Source organism: Octopus sinensis, linkage group LG23 (assembly GCF_006345805.1).
Source record: "Octopus sinensis linkage group LG23, ASM634580v1, whole genome shotgun sequence".
NCBI lineage: Eukaryota > Metazoa > Mollusca > Cephalopoda > Octopoda > Octopodidae > Octopus > Octopus sinensis.
In genome coordinates, this window is record NC_043019.1 from 12,787,810 (window position 1) to 12,800,309 (window position 12,500).

Consider the following 12,500-nt stretch of genomic DNA (forward strand, 5'->3'; position numbering starts at 1 on the left):
TTCAAGCACTGGAGGTAGTTCGTGTTCCCACCAGTTTTTATCATGGGGCAAGTCCAGGCTTTTGCAAATTACCCAGTGAATATATTGTGCAGCTCTATCATGCCTGTTGATATACTCTGTTGGCGCTAGAAGACTGCACTTGGAGACAACATGATCAATGGTTTCATTTTGTTGTTGACATACACGACATATTGGGCTACTGCCGTTCTTTAATATGTTGGCCTGGTGGTTCCTTGTAGGTAGGCCTTGATATTGGGCTGCTAGGATAAACCCTTCTGTTTCAGATTTTAAACCAGAGGCTTAATTGTTGTTGTTGTTGTTGTTGTTGTTGTTGTTGTTGTTGTTAATTTTCCGAAATTATTCTTCTTTAAATCACAGTTTAGAATGTGGACAGTCCGAATCTGTCGCTTAAATCCCAGCAATGGACAATTAAATGTGTGTCTACGGGAAGAAAGATATTGAAAAAAACATCTCTACGTCTGACTGGGAATAAAGCGAGGAGGGTATTAAATGGTCGTGAGATGTGCTAAAAATAATAGCTAAACAGCCCTTAAATCCGCTAAGATAACTATGCCCCGTCCACTTTACTTACTTTTACTGAGAAAGATTGAATAACATTGTGTTAAGTTACAGCAAGCTTCCTTGCAAATTATTGTCACTTCGCCCTGCTAAAAATATCTAACAATCATCCCTCAAACCATACAGTAATGTCAATTGTTTTGGGGTTTTGTTTTGATTTTTTTTTAATAGGACGAACAAAGAAATCGCTGTATTTTAACCTGACGTGCTAGAAATAATTGCCTAATTTTCCTCAAATTACATTGTAATGAAAAGTGAGAGAATTTTCTTGCTAATTATTGACAACCGATGCTGGTGTGTTTACGTCCCCGTCACTTAGCGGTTCGGCAAAAGAGAGCGATAGAATAAGTACTGGGCTTACAAAGAATAAGTCCCGGGGTCGATTGCTCGACTAAAGGCGGTGCTCCAGCATGGCCGCAGTCAAATGACTGAAACAAGTAAAAGAGTATAGGTTTGTTCGACTAAATCCTTCAAGGCAGTGCCCCAGCGTGGCCGTTATCCAATGACTGTAAAAAAAATAAAAGACAAAAGATGTATGCATAAATCATATATGTGTGTGTGGCTGTGTGTATGTGCTGGTCGTGATGTTTGTTCCTTCTCGAGCCACGCCTGGCTCATAAGGGTCGGTTTCCCGGTTTCCTGAGCGTATAGGTTCCCTACCTGGACGGGTCGCCGGTCCGCCGCAGGTGAGCTGCAAGATGCAGGAAGAAAGAGTGAGAGAAAGTTGTGGCGAAAGAGTCAGCAGAAGTTCGCCACTACCTTCTGCTGGAGCCGCGTGGAGCTTAGGTGTTTCGTTCATAAACACACACATCACCCGGTCTGAGATTCGAACCCGCGATCCCTCGACTGTGAGTCCACTGCTCTAACCACTAGGCCATGTGCCTCCACCGTCGTGATGTAGACAATACAAATCATACAACTATTACCACGTCTACAAAAACTATTGTCAATAATTCTACATGGAAGCACTTCTCTCTTAAGCACTCCGTCGGTTACGACGATGAGGGTTCCGGTTGATCCGAATCAACGGAACAGCCTGCTCGTGAAATTAACGTGTAAGTGGCTGAGCACTCCACAGACACGTGCACCCTTAACGTAGTTCTCGGGGATATTCAACGTGACACAGAGAGTGACAAGGCCGGCCCTTGAAATACAGGTACAACAGAAACAGGAAGTAAGAGTGAGAGAAAGTTGTGGTGAAAGAGTACAGCAGGGATCACCACCATCCCCTGCCGGAGCCTCGTGGAGCTTTTAGGTGTTTTCGCTCAATAAACACTCACAACACCCGGTCTGGGAATTGAAACCGCGATCCTACGACCGCGAGTCCGCTGCCCTAACCAGTGGGCTATTGCGCCTCCACCAATAATTCTACATAATAAGATGGTGACCAGGTAGAATCGTTAGTACGCCGGACAAAATGCTTAGTGACATTTCGTTCCTCTTCAAGTCCCGAGTTCAGATTCCTCCGAGGTCGACATTGTCTTCGGTAAGGTAAATTCCAGTAGAACACTGACGAGGGTGAAACATATTTACCTCCTCCCCACAAATTCTGAGCATCTTAATATATATTCCGATTTGTATAGAAGTGATTATCTCCCTTGCAATAACTGTCGCACATACTGACGTGTTCAGTTTATATAAAAGTTGAGTACGAATGGAAAAAAATAGATTTTAAAAGTTTACATAAAGTAAGAGTGGCTGTATGGTAAGTAGCTTGCTTACCAACCACATGGTTTCGGGTTCAGTCCCACTGCGTGGCACCTTGGGCGTCTTCTACTAAAGCCTTGGGCCTACCAAAGCCTTGTGAGTGGATTTGGTAGACGGAAACTGAAAGAAGCTCGTCGTATATATGTATATACATATGTGTGTGTGTGGTGTGTTGGTGTGTCTGTGTTTGTCCCTCCCCAACATCGCTTGACAACCGATGCTGGTGTGTTTACGTACCCGTAACTTAGCGGCTCGGAAAAAAGTGACCGATAGAATAATTGCTAGGCTTACAAAGAATAAGTCCTGGGGTCGATTTGCTCGGCTAAAGGCGGTGCTCCAGCATGGCCACAGTCAAATGACTGAAACAATTAAAAGTATAAAAGAGTAAAAGAGTAAAGTATTGTTTGTCTCCCTTGATTTCTAGCAAGAGAGATAGGAAAGAAACAGAAAGAAAAGGTAAAAAAAAGGGGGTAAAAATTGCTGTCCTTATACCAAAAGTTTGAAACGATAATTCAACACAACATATACTCTTTTCTCTTTTACTCTTTTACTTGTTTCAGTCATTTGACTGCGGCCATGCTGGAGCACCGACTTTAGTCGAGCAAATCGACCCCGGGACTTATTCTTTGTAAGGCCAGTACTTATTCTATCGCTCTCTTTTGCCGAACCGCTAAGTAACGGGGACGTAAACACACCAGCATCGGTTGTCAAGCAATGCTGGGGGACAAATACAAACACACACACATACATATATATACATATATACGGCAGGCTTCTTTCAGTTTCCGTCTACCAAATCCACTCACAAGGCATTGGTCGGCCCGGGGCTATAGCAGAAGACACTTGCCCAAGGTGCCACGCAGTGGGACTAAACCCGGAACCATGTGGCTGGTTAGCAAGCTACTTACCACACAGCCACTCCTGCGCCTATGTTTGTATTATCTTTGCATATTTGAATAGTACTACTATTAATTTATCGTTTCAGATATATTTCATCTGTCACCAGTAGAAAATATCCGGAAACAATTGCTTGCTACAAAAATGTCTTTGGTGAGAACGTCGAAAGACCTGGACATCCCTTTCGATAGAGACGAAATAGAAGAATTCTCGATCTCTAGGAAAACGCATGTCAGAGCAGGATTTTTAGCAGCATTAGTTTCTGGAGAAGGAGAGTATATAACAGAAGAGAAAATAACTTTCACCGTTAAAAAGAGAGGCTTGTCATGGCTTCACTTCTTTTGGTTTTGTGTGACTGTTTTCGCCTTGGCTTGGCTTCGCTTGGCTTGGCTTCGCTTGGATTAGCCTCTCAATTTCCGATCGTGTGACATAGGGTACACCAGTCTATTATCTGTGTACGTGTGTGTGTGTGTGGTGTGTGTGTGTGTGTGTGTGTGTGTTTGTGTGTTTGTGTGTGTGCGTATGAAAGTGTGTGAGCATGTGAGAGTGTATATGCATGTGTGTATGTGTTTGTGTGCATGTGAGAGTGTGTGTGTGTGTGTGTGTGTATGTGTGTAAATGCAAGAGTATTCTTTTATTGCCTTACTAGCAGTATCGCCCGGCGTTGCTCGGGTTTGTAAGGGAAATAACTATATAAGCATTTTTAGAGAGTTATAGCCAAAAAAATAGCAAAAATATGCATTAAAAATTGAAAAAAAATTAAGGTAAATTTTTTTTTTAAATCGTTGACACATCGTAGATATTTTTAGAGAGTTATTTTCCTTATATAATAGCGAAAAAAATGCATTAAAATGGAAAAATATGATGGTAAATTTTTTTTAAATCGTAGACTCATCGTAGACGCGCGCTAATACCCAGAAGGGCTCGATATGAATCACGACAAAGGCGGCGAGCTGGCAGAATCGTTAGCACGCCGGGCGAAATGCTTAGCGGTATTTCGTCTGCCGTTACGTTCTAAGTTCAAATTCCGCCGAGGTCGACTTTGCCTTTCATCCTTTCGGGGTCGATTAAAAAAGTAACAGTTACGCACTGGGGTCGATGTAATCGACTTAATCTGTTTGTCTGTCGTTGTTTGTCCCCTCTGTGTTTAGCCCCTTGTGGGTAGTAAAGAAATAGATATGAATCACGACTATAAGATACCCGGTTTTAGTTAAACTGCACCGCAAAATGTGGGAGTAGTTAAGAATCTAAATCGTAGGAGACAGACACACAACTTCACTCTTATATATAAAGATATAAGCCACGTAATTATATACACATACTTTGTTATATACACATTCTTAAAAGAAAATGTTATTTTGAACACAACATTTACAAAGAATAAAATATTTTTTGGTTTTTCTTAACCCTTTCGTTACTATATTTCTGACCAAAATACACCCCTTATGTGTTTCAATTAATTTCTAACGTAATCATAAATTTAGTCTGGTTTCATTAAACAACTATAACTTTTTTATTTATGAATATATTAATCTGATTTTTGGAAGATAATTTAGTGAAATGTTCTCAACCAATTCTATACTATAATTTTTGTCACAAAGTGACTCTAATTGCAGGTAGATACAGGTAAATTCAACAACATATAAAATTATTAAAATTTTGTTCAAACATCGCTATAGAAAATGGGTTATTAGCTAATATTCAATTGGGTATACAACAAAATTTTACGATAGAATTTGTTATTCTGGGTAACTTTCTGATACCCATAATAATATTTATGGCAAAATAGGCCTTAATTTCATTGAAGGTTGTGGGAAATAACAAACTATCCTTTCTTTCGCTTTGTTTACGTTGAGCATAACAGTTCGTTTCCGCCGTAATGATTTCAAATAGGCTCATTCGAAAAAGTAAATAGAAATAGTCTAAGGCTTTACTTTTCTGGGAAAGTCTGTGGCTTGGTCCAGTTTCTTCAGAAAAATCACCGAAAGAAACAGTTTTTAAATTTTCACTCCATTCAGGTGCCAATTCGTTTTCTTTATCGCTGTCGGAGCTCTCGAATTCACTGTTTTCACTTTCGGAAAATGAAACATCAGATTCATTATCAAATACCATGTGCTTTTTTTTTCAGTCATAGAGTTAGATTTATGAAGGTCTTCAGTAGAAAATCCTTCGAATTCTGATTCGCTGCTTGATATAATGAAATTCGTATCCATTTTTTGTCAGAATTACAAATTTTGAAAACACAATAGGAACAAATTTCGGAAAAAAATCTCCCATAATTCACGGAATTAAAATTACACTTCGATTTTTGTACAAAACTGTAGTTGAAGTGTTTACGAAGTATAATACGTGTTTTCACGAATGTACTAAAGAGATTTACTCTGATATTCTCATTTAAATATGAATAGGTAAATTCGGGCGGTTTGGTAACGAAAGGGTTAAACGGATGCATACATTTATTAATAACTATATATAAATGTCGTCTGTTTATACATAAACACTGTTTCATACTGCAATTATATATACATATATCTATATATAATGTTATATAATAAAATATATACAGAGTAAAATAAAAACCAATTTACCTTTTCTGTATTGTTATAGCAATTCGACCGTCCGTGTGTCTTTGCAAATGTGTTGGAATGATAAGTGAGTTGTGTTTTGGCGCCTTTTTTACTAATAACAAACACACACGTGTTTGTATGTAGTTGTTTGAAACGTTTGTGTTTGCCACTCTCATATATGTATGTGTATGCGTGTGTGTGAGGAATGACACACACACACTCACGCACGCACACATGTACATCAATGCTTTCGGAGTGAAATGTTAAAATATTGAGTTTTCTCGAATTTTGTCTTAATTGGGGGTAAAATTGAAAGAAATGTTATATGGCATGACCCAATGTAATTACTTTGAAAAATCATGGTTAAACTCTAATTGAAGAAATTGTGTGAGGAGTAAATCGTTATGTATTTATTTGTTTCTGTTATAGCATGAGTGATCCGTTTTATAGAAATACTTTCAGTTTAATACTTGCACACTTGCAAAGAGAAAGTCGTAGAACTGAGAGTGATAGCGTGAGTGAATCAGATCGCTCCCTTTGTGTGTGTGTGTGTGTGTGTGTGCGAGTGCTGTATCCAACATTAAGAAAAGCATTTGACTCATACACCACAATGTGAGTTTTCTCTAAATTTTGCTTAATTGGGGTTGAAATTTTAAAAACTGGACCTGGCACGACCCGATGCATTCTACTCTTAAAAATGCTAGGTAAATTGTAATTGAAGAAATCCTATATTGTAGATTTCTATAAGTGACAAAGGGAGGCAGATAAAATCTGCCTTTTATAATAAGAGATACATTTCGGGTTAAAGACAGTGGCTATGCAAGGCCACCGCCAACATTATCACCTTTTCAATGGCCGTACTTTGCGAGTGTCTCCTAGTCAGAGAAGGTGTTCAATGCAACCGCCCTCTTTTTTAATTTCTTGCCGTGATGGAAGTTCATCTGGAACCTTGGACAGCGGGAGGACAAGTTGTTTCTTGAAAACATCTACCCCCCATGCAGATCTCTCATACGTTTGGACTAAATATCAAATACCCCTGGGCATTTGAATCCCAAGCTCTTGCAGTCCATGGTTCTCATTCTAGACGAGAAGGGTGGGACATTTGGAACAGTGCAAGGACGTTCAGCTCGGGGTCTGGTAAAACGCTTGAGACGAAACTTTAATGCCGACCCCTGTAGGATCTTATATATGTGTGTGTGTGTGTGTGGAGAGAGACGCAATGGCCCAGTGGTTAGGGCAGCGGACTCGCGGTCGTAGTATCGTGGTTTCGATTCCCAGACCGGGCATTGTGAGTGTTTATTGAGCGAAAACACTTAAAGCTCCACGAGGCTCCGGCAGGGAGGTGGGGGCGATCCCTGCTGTACTCTTTCACCACAACTTTCTCTCACACTTTCTTCTGTAGGCTTGCTCGCTTAGCCAGCGGGGTGGCGTCATTTGGAGGCTAAAACAATGCGAAGTGCATTGTGACCAGCGATATGTAGCAATATCTGATAGCCTAGTCGGTCACGGTGATTACAGTGATATATATACTAGCAGTATCGCCCGGCGTTGCTCGGGTTTGTAAGGGAAATAACTATATAAGCATTTTTAGAGAGTTATAGCCAAAAGATAGCATAAAAATGGGAAAAAAATGATGGTAATTTTTTTTTTAAATCGTTGACTCATCGTAGACATTTTTAGAGAGTTACTTCCCTTATATAATAGTGAAAAAATGCATTAAAATGGAAAAAATTATGGTAAATTTTTTTTTAATTCGTAGACTCATCGTAGGCGCGCGCTAATACCCAGACTATAAGATACCCGGTTTTGGTTAAACTGCACCGCAAAATGTGGGAGTAGTTAGGAATCTAAATCGTAGGAGACAGACACACAACTTCACTTTTATATATAAGGATATATATATATATATATATATATATATATATATAACAATGTAAAGTTGTAAGATACAGCACGAGTGGAAACATATATGAAAGAAGGTTTGAAAATGCAATTTTAAAGAATTGTGGACGCATAGGACACGTCCATCTCATCAGATGCCATGAATCTCTGATGCTGAGTGGAGCTGGGTCAAACTGTTATTGTATGTATACATACATATGTGTGCGTGTGTGCATTAGCAGAAATATTTGGCAGTCGCGAAACACTTAGAATCGAACCCGAATCGAACTGGCATGTGCACAGTCCCACTAATTTTCCATGACTATGCGGTTCCAGGGGTGAAAACCGAAGTCCAATGAATATTAATTACTCTCATAAAAAGCCCCAACTAGCTCATAAACAACAAAATTGGCCCTGGCTGAAATGTGATAAGAAACTTAGCTCTTGATATAGTGAGAAAATTTTACTGCGACCCGCCAACGAACAACAGACACTAGCACTAGACCCGGCAACGCCGGGTCATGGTGCTAGTTTCTACATATGAGTGAATTGGAGAAACGTGAAATAAAGAGTCTTACTCAAGAGTACAACACATAGCCCTGTCTGGGAATCGAACTCACTATCTCATGATTGTCAGTTCGACGCTCTAAACACTGAGCAATGCGCCTTTCAAATACACCGTCGAGATGTCAGTAGGTCAACCTGTCAAGAATGCTACACAACATATCAATACCAGGCAAGTTCGCACACACACACACACACATACACACACATACACACACACGCGCGCGCGCGCGCGCACACACACACATACACACACACACACACACACTCGCACACACACATACACACACACACACACACACACTCGCACACACACACACATACACACTCGCACACACACACACACACACACACACACACTCACACACACACTGCCGATCTGTCCCACTGAGAATTTCCTCTCTATGGTTGATTTTCCCCTTGTCGTCGTAGCCTCATCTGCACCGTCGCTATTTCTCTGACGTTGATGGCACCGACGGTTGCATCACAAGCACGCTACGTTGTTTCTCAGTGCATTAAACATTTTCTGCAACACCGCCGAGATATGCCGGTGCGCTCCCTGCAACACCACAGGTACCAACCAACGCAACCAAGAAGTTCCTATTCCTCGGGAGACACTTGCTGCCGACCGCTCGTCCTGGCGCAGCGCAATCACCACAGGAGCAAAGACAGCCGAGGAGAGACGGATTCAGTCAGCAGAACAGAAACGCCAGATGCGGAAAGCCAGAGCCACCTGCACCAATAACACAGCCCCTACCAACTTCTGCCCCACCTGTGGGAGGTGCTTTCTTGCCCGGATTGGCCTCACCAGCCACTTCCGGTCTCATAGCGGCAATTCCACCAAATGATGTCAATGGTCATCTTCGAACCGGAAGGACGAACATTATTCGTCTCGTGATTTTTATTGTTATTCATCTTCAAGAAATATTCGGTCAGCATCGAAACGCCTTGAATCGGTTCACCTCGACTCTCTAACCATACCAGCTCTACCACTTCAACAAACAGATACCAGTATATTCTGCTACTGGCTCAGTGGTTAGAGCGTCGAGCTTACGATCGTGAGGTTGTGAGCTCGAATCCCGGACCGGGCTGCGTGTTGTGTTCTTGAGCAAGACACTTTATTTCACGTTGCTCCAGTTCACTCAGCTGTAGAAAAGAGTTGCGATGCCACAGGTGCCAAGCTGTATCGGCCCCTTTGCCTTTCCCTTGGATAACATCGGTGACGTGGAGAGGGGAGGCCGGTATGCATGGGCGACTGCTGGTCTTCCATAAAAACAACCTTGCCCAGACTTGTGCCTCAGAGGGTAACTCTCTAGGTACAAACCTATGGTCAGTGTCTGATCGAAGGGGGTCACCCGATGCAGCCAGTGACAAGGACGAGATTAAGTCAACAAGTGATTTCTCCAGTACAGTTGTTAATTCATTTTTAAATAAAGGCGTAGGAGTGGCTGTGTGGTAAGTAGCATGCTTACGAACCACATGGTTCCGGGTTCAGTCACACTGCGTGGCACCTTGGGAAAGTGACTTCTGCTATAGCCTCTGGCCGACCAAAGCCTTGTGAGTGGATTTGGTAGACGGAAACTGAAAGAAGCTCGTCGTATATATGTATATATATATATATATATATTGGCCTGCTCGCTTAGCCAGCGGGGTGGCGTCATTTGAAAGCTAAAACAATGCGAAGCGCATTGTGACCAGCGATGTGAGCAACATCTGATAGCCTTGTCGGTCATGTGATCATGTGATGTGATAGATATATATATGTGTGTGTGTGTGTGTGTGTGCGTGTATATATGTTTGTGTGTGTGTGTGTATGTTGGTGTGTCTGTCCCTCCCCAACATCGCTTGACAGCCGATGCTGGTGTGTTTACGTCCCCGTAACTTAGCGGTTCAGCTTAAGTGACCGATAGAATAAGTACTGGGCTTACAAGGAATAATTCCTGGGGGGAGTCGATTTGCTCGACCAAAAGGCGGTTCTCCAGCGTGGCCACAGTCACATGACCGAAACAAGTAAAAGAGTAAAAAAGAGTAAAGTAAAAAAAAAAAAAAAAAAAAACGACTGGATTTTTTTTTTATTTCAAGATTATTATTTTTATTTCATAATTTTTTTTTCGAATTGGTTTCGCCTTCTTTCTACTCACGTGTGCATATATCTGAACACGTATATAACACACACACACATGCACACACACTTCGACAAGCATACATCCGCATACATTTAACGTGCACACAAGCACCCAGAGCATGCACAGCATGCATGTAGGGCACTTAGCAAACATATTCATTGTTATTAGTATACGTAGAATTACTATGGTTAAAAGATGCTGACCTCTTTCGGCAGCTTTTGTTCCTAAGCTCGTAAATACCCAAATTGCTTCACTACACTGACCGACTTCTATACACTGCATAACTCGTCTTCAAATTCGTGTCAATATGCAACCATCAACCTTCTGGTTTCAATACAAACGACTCCGCACCGGCCAATCACTCACTCAGTTACAGATTTGACTGCAATTAGCTGGCTCACGTACATAGAAGTATTCTCATCAGATCTTTCCTTGTATTTAAGCAATTATATTCTGTTCTAAGGCGGCGAGCTGGCAGAAACGTTAGCTCGCCGGGCGAAATGCCTAGCGGTATTTCGTCTGCGGCTACGTTCTGAGTTCAAATTCCGCCGAGGTTGACTTTGCCTTTCATCCTTTCGGGGTCGATTAGATAAGTATCAATTACGCACTGGGGTCGATGTAATCGACTTAATCCATGTGTCTGTCCTTGTTTGTCCCCTCTGTGTTTAACCCCTTGTGGGTAGTAAAGAAATAGGTATTTCGTCTGCCTTTACGTTCTGAGTTCAAATTCCGCCGAGGTCGACTTTGCCTTTCATCCTTTCGGGGTCGATAAATTAAGTACCAGTTACGAACTGGAGTCGATGTAATCGGCTTAATCCCTATGTCTGCCTTGTTTGTTCCTTCTATGTTTAGCCCCTTGTGGGCAATAAAGAAATAAGAAACGTTAACACGCCGGGCGAAATGCCTAGCGGTATTTCGTCTGTCGCTACGTTCAGAGTTCAAATTTCGCCGAGGTCGACTTTGCCTTTCATCCTTTGGGAGTCGATAAGTTAAGTACCAGTTATGCACTGGGGAGCGCGTAAGTCGATTATATCGATCCCAGTGTTTCACTGGCATTTGATTTATTGACCCCAAAAAGATAAAAGGAAAAGTCGATCCCGGCGGAATTTGAACTCAGAGACAGGTGAAATACCTGTTTCTTTACTACCCACAAGGGGCTAAACACAGCAGAGACAAACAAGGACAGACAAATGAATTAAATCGACTATATATATTTCTTTACTACCCACAAGGGGCTAAACACAGAGGGGACGAACAAGGACAGACAAATGGATTAAGTCGATTATATCGACGCCAGTGCGTAACTGGTACTTATTTAATCACCCCGAAAGGATGAAAGGCATAGTCGACCTCAGCGGAATTTGAACTTGGAACGTAAAAATAGGCGAAATACCACTAAGCATTTCGCCCGGCGTGCTAACGATTCTGCCAGCTCACCTCCTTTCAGTTAGTTAATAATTATTTCTAATTTTTATCACGACGGCAGCTTGGTAAGAGGTGGGGATTTGTCGATTATATCGACCTCAATGTTCAACTGGTACTTATTTTATCGACCCCGAAAGGATGAAAGACAAAGTCGACCTCGTCGAAATTTGAACTCAGAAGCATTTCGCCCGGCGTGATAACGTTTCTGCCAGTTGGCTCCCTTTCAGTTAGTTAATAATAATAAAATGTCGAAAGAGCGTTGCATCGAAATATAGCACCGAAATATAGCATCAGACCATGGTTTAAATTTGATCCGATATGCTAAGCTTTTGTTTATCTGTCCTGTGTATCACATGTAATACGCAGGACATATTTCCTTGGTGTCCATGCATCGTATATGATAGACTTTCTCAATCTGTTTCAACAACCAGAGTAACTTGGAACTTATGAAAGGAAAGCTTTACGTTACTCAAAACGTATGAAATAAGGATTATCAGTCTCTCGTATTTTTGTTTAAATTATTTGTTTAAAGTAAACAAATGCTTGTACTGTACATTAACTCACTCCCTTCATCAAATCAACGTAGCCTCATCAGGGTACACGGTGTACCACGCGTCGAGTGTCGGGGTGGACGCAGAACAACGTGAGACGACGGGTTTTGATTAAGAACGCAACTCTCCAGCTTGTTCAGGAGTTGAAATCACGATCTCGTGGTTGCGCGTGCAATTCCCTAACCAAAAGGTCATGTGCTATT

At 41.5% G+C, this 12,500-nt stretch overlaps 2 long non-coding RNA genes across 2 annotated transcripts in view; one reads left to right on the forward strand and one right to left on the reverse strand.

Annotated features, from left to right (window-relative positions):
- Positions 1-3,468, forward strand: part of LOC118767644 — a 9,699-nt gene extending 6,231 nt beyond the window's left edge. The window contains exon 3 of the long non-coding RNA XR_005003561.1: positions 3,272-3,468. This is a non-coding gene — a long non-coding RNA (uncharacterized LOC118767644). The remainder of the gene's footprint in view (positions 1-3,271) is intronic.
- A 7,970-nt stretch (positions 3,469-11,438) lies between these two features.
- LOC115223543 overlaps positions 11,439-12,500 on the reverse strand; it is a 9,332-nt gene continuing 8,270 nt past the window's right edge. Inside the window, exons 4-5 of the long non-coding RNA XR_003882814.2 lie at positions 11,715-12,500; positions 11,439-11,453 (exon numbers count right to left, since the gene is read on the reverse strand). The exon at positions 11,715-12,500 is cut by the window's right edge and continues 638 nt beyond it. This is a non-coding gene — a long non-coding RNA (uncharacterized LOC115223543). The remainder of the gene's footprint in view (positions 11,454-11,714) is intronic.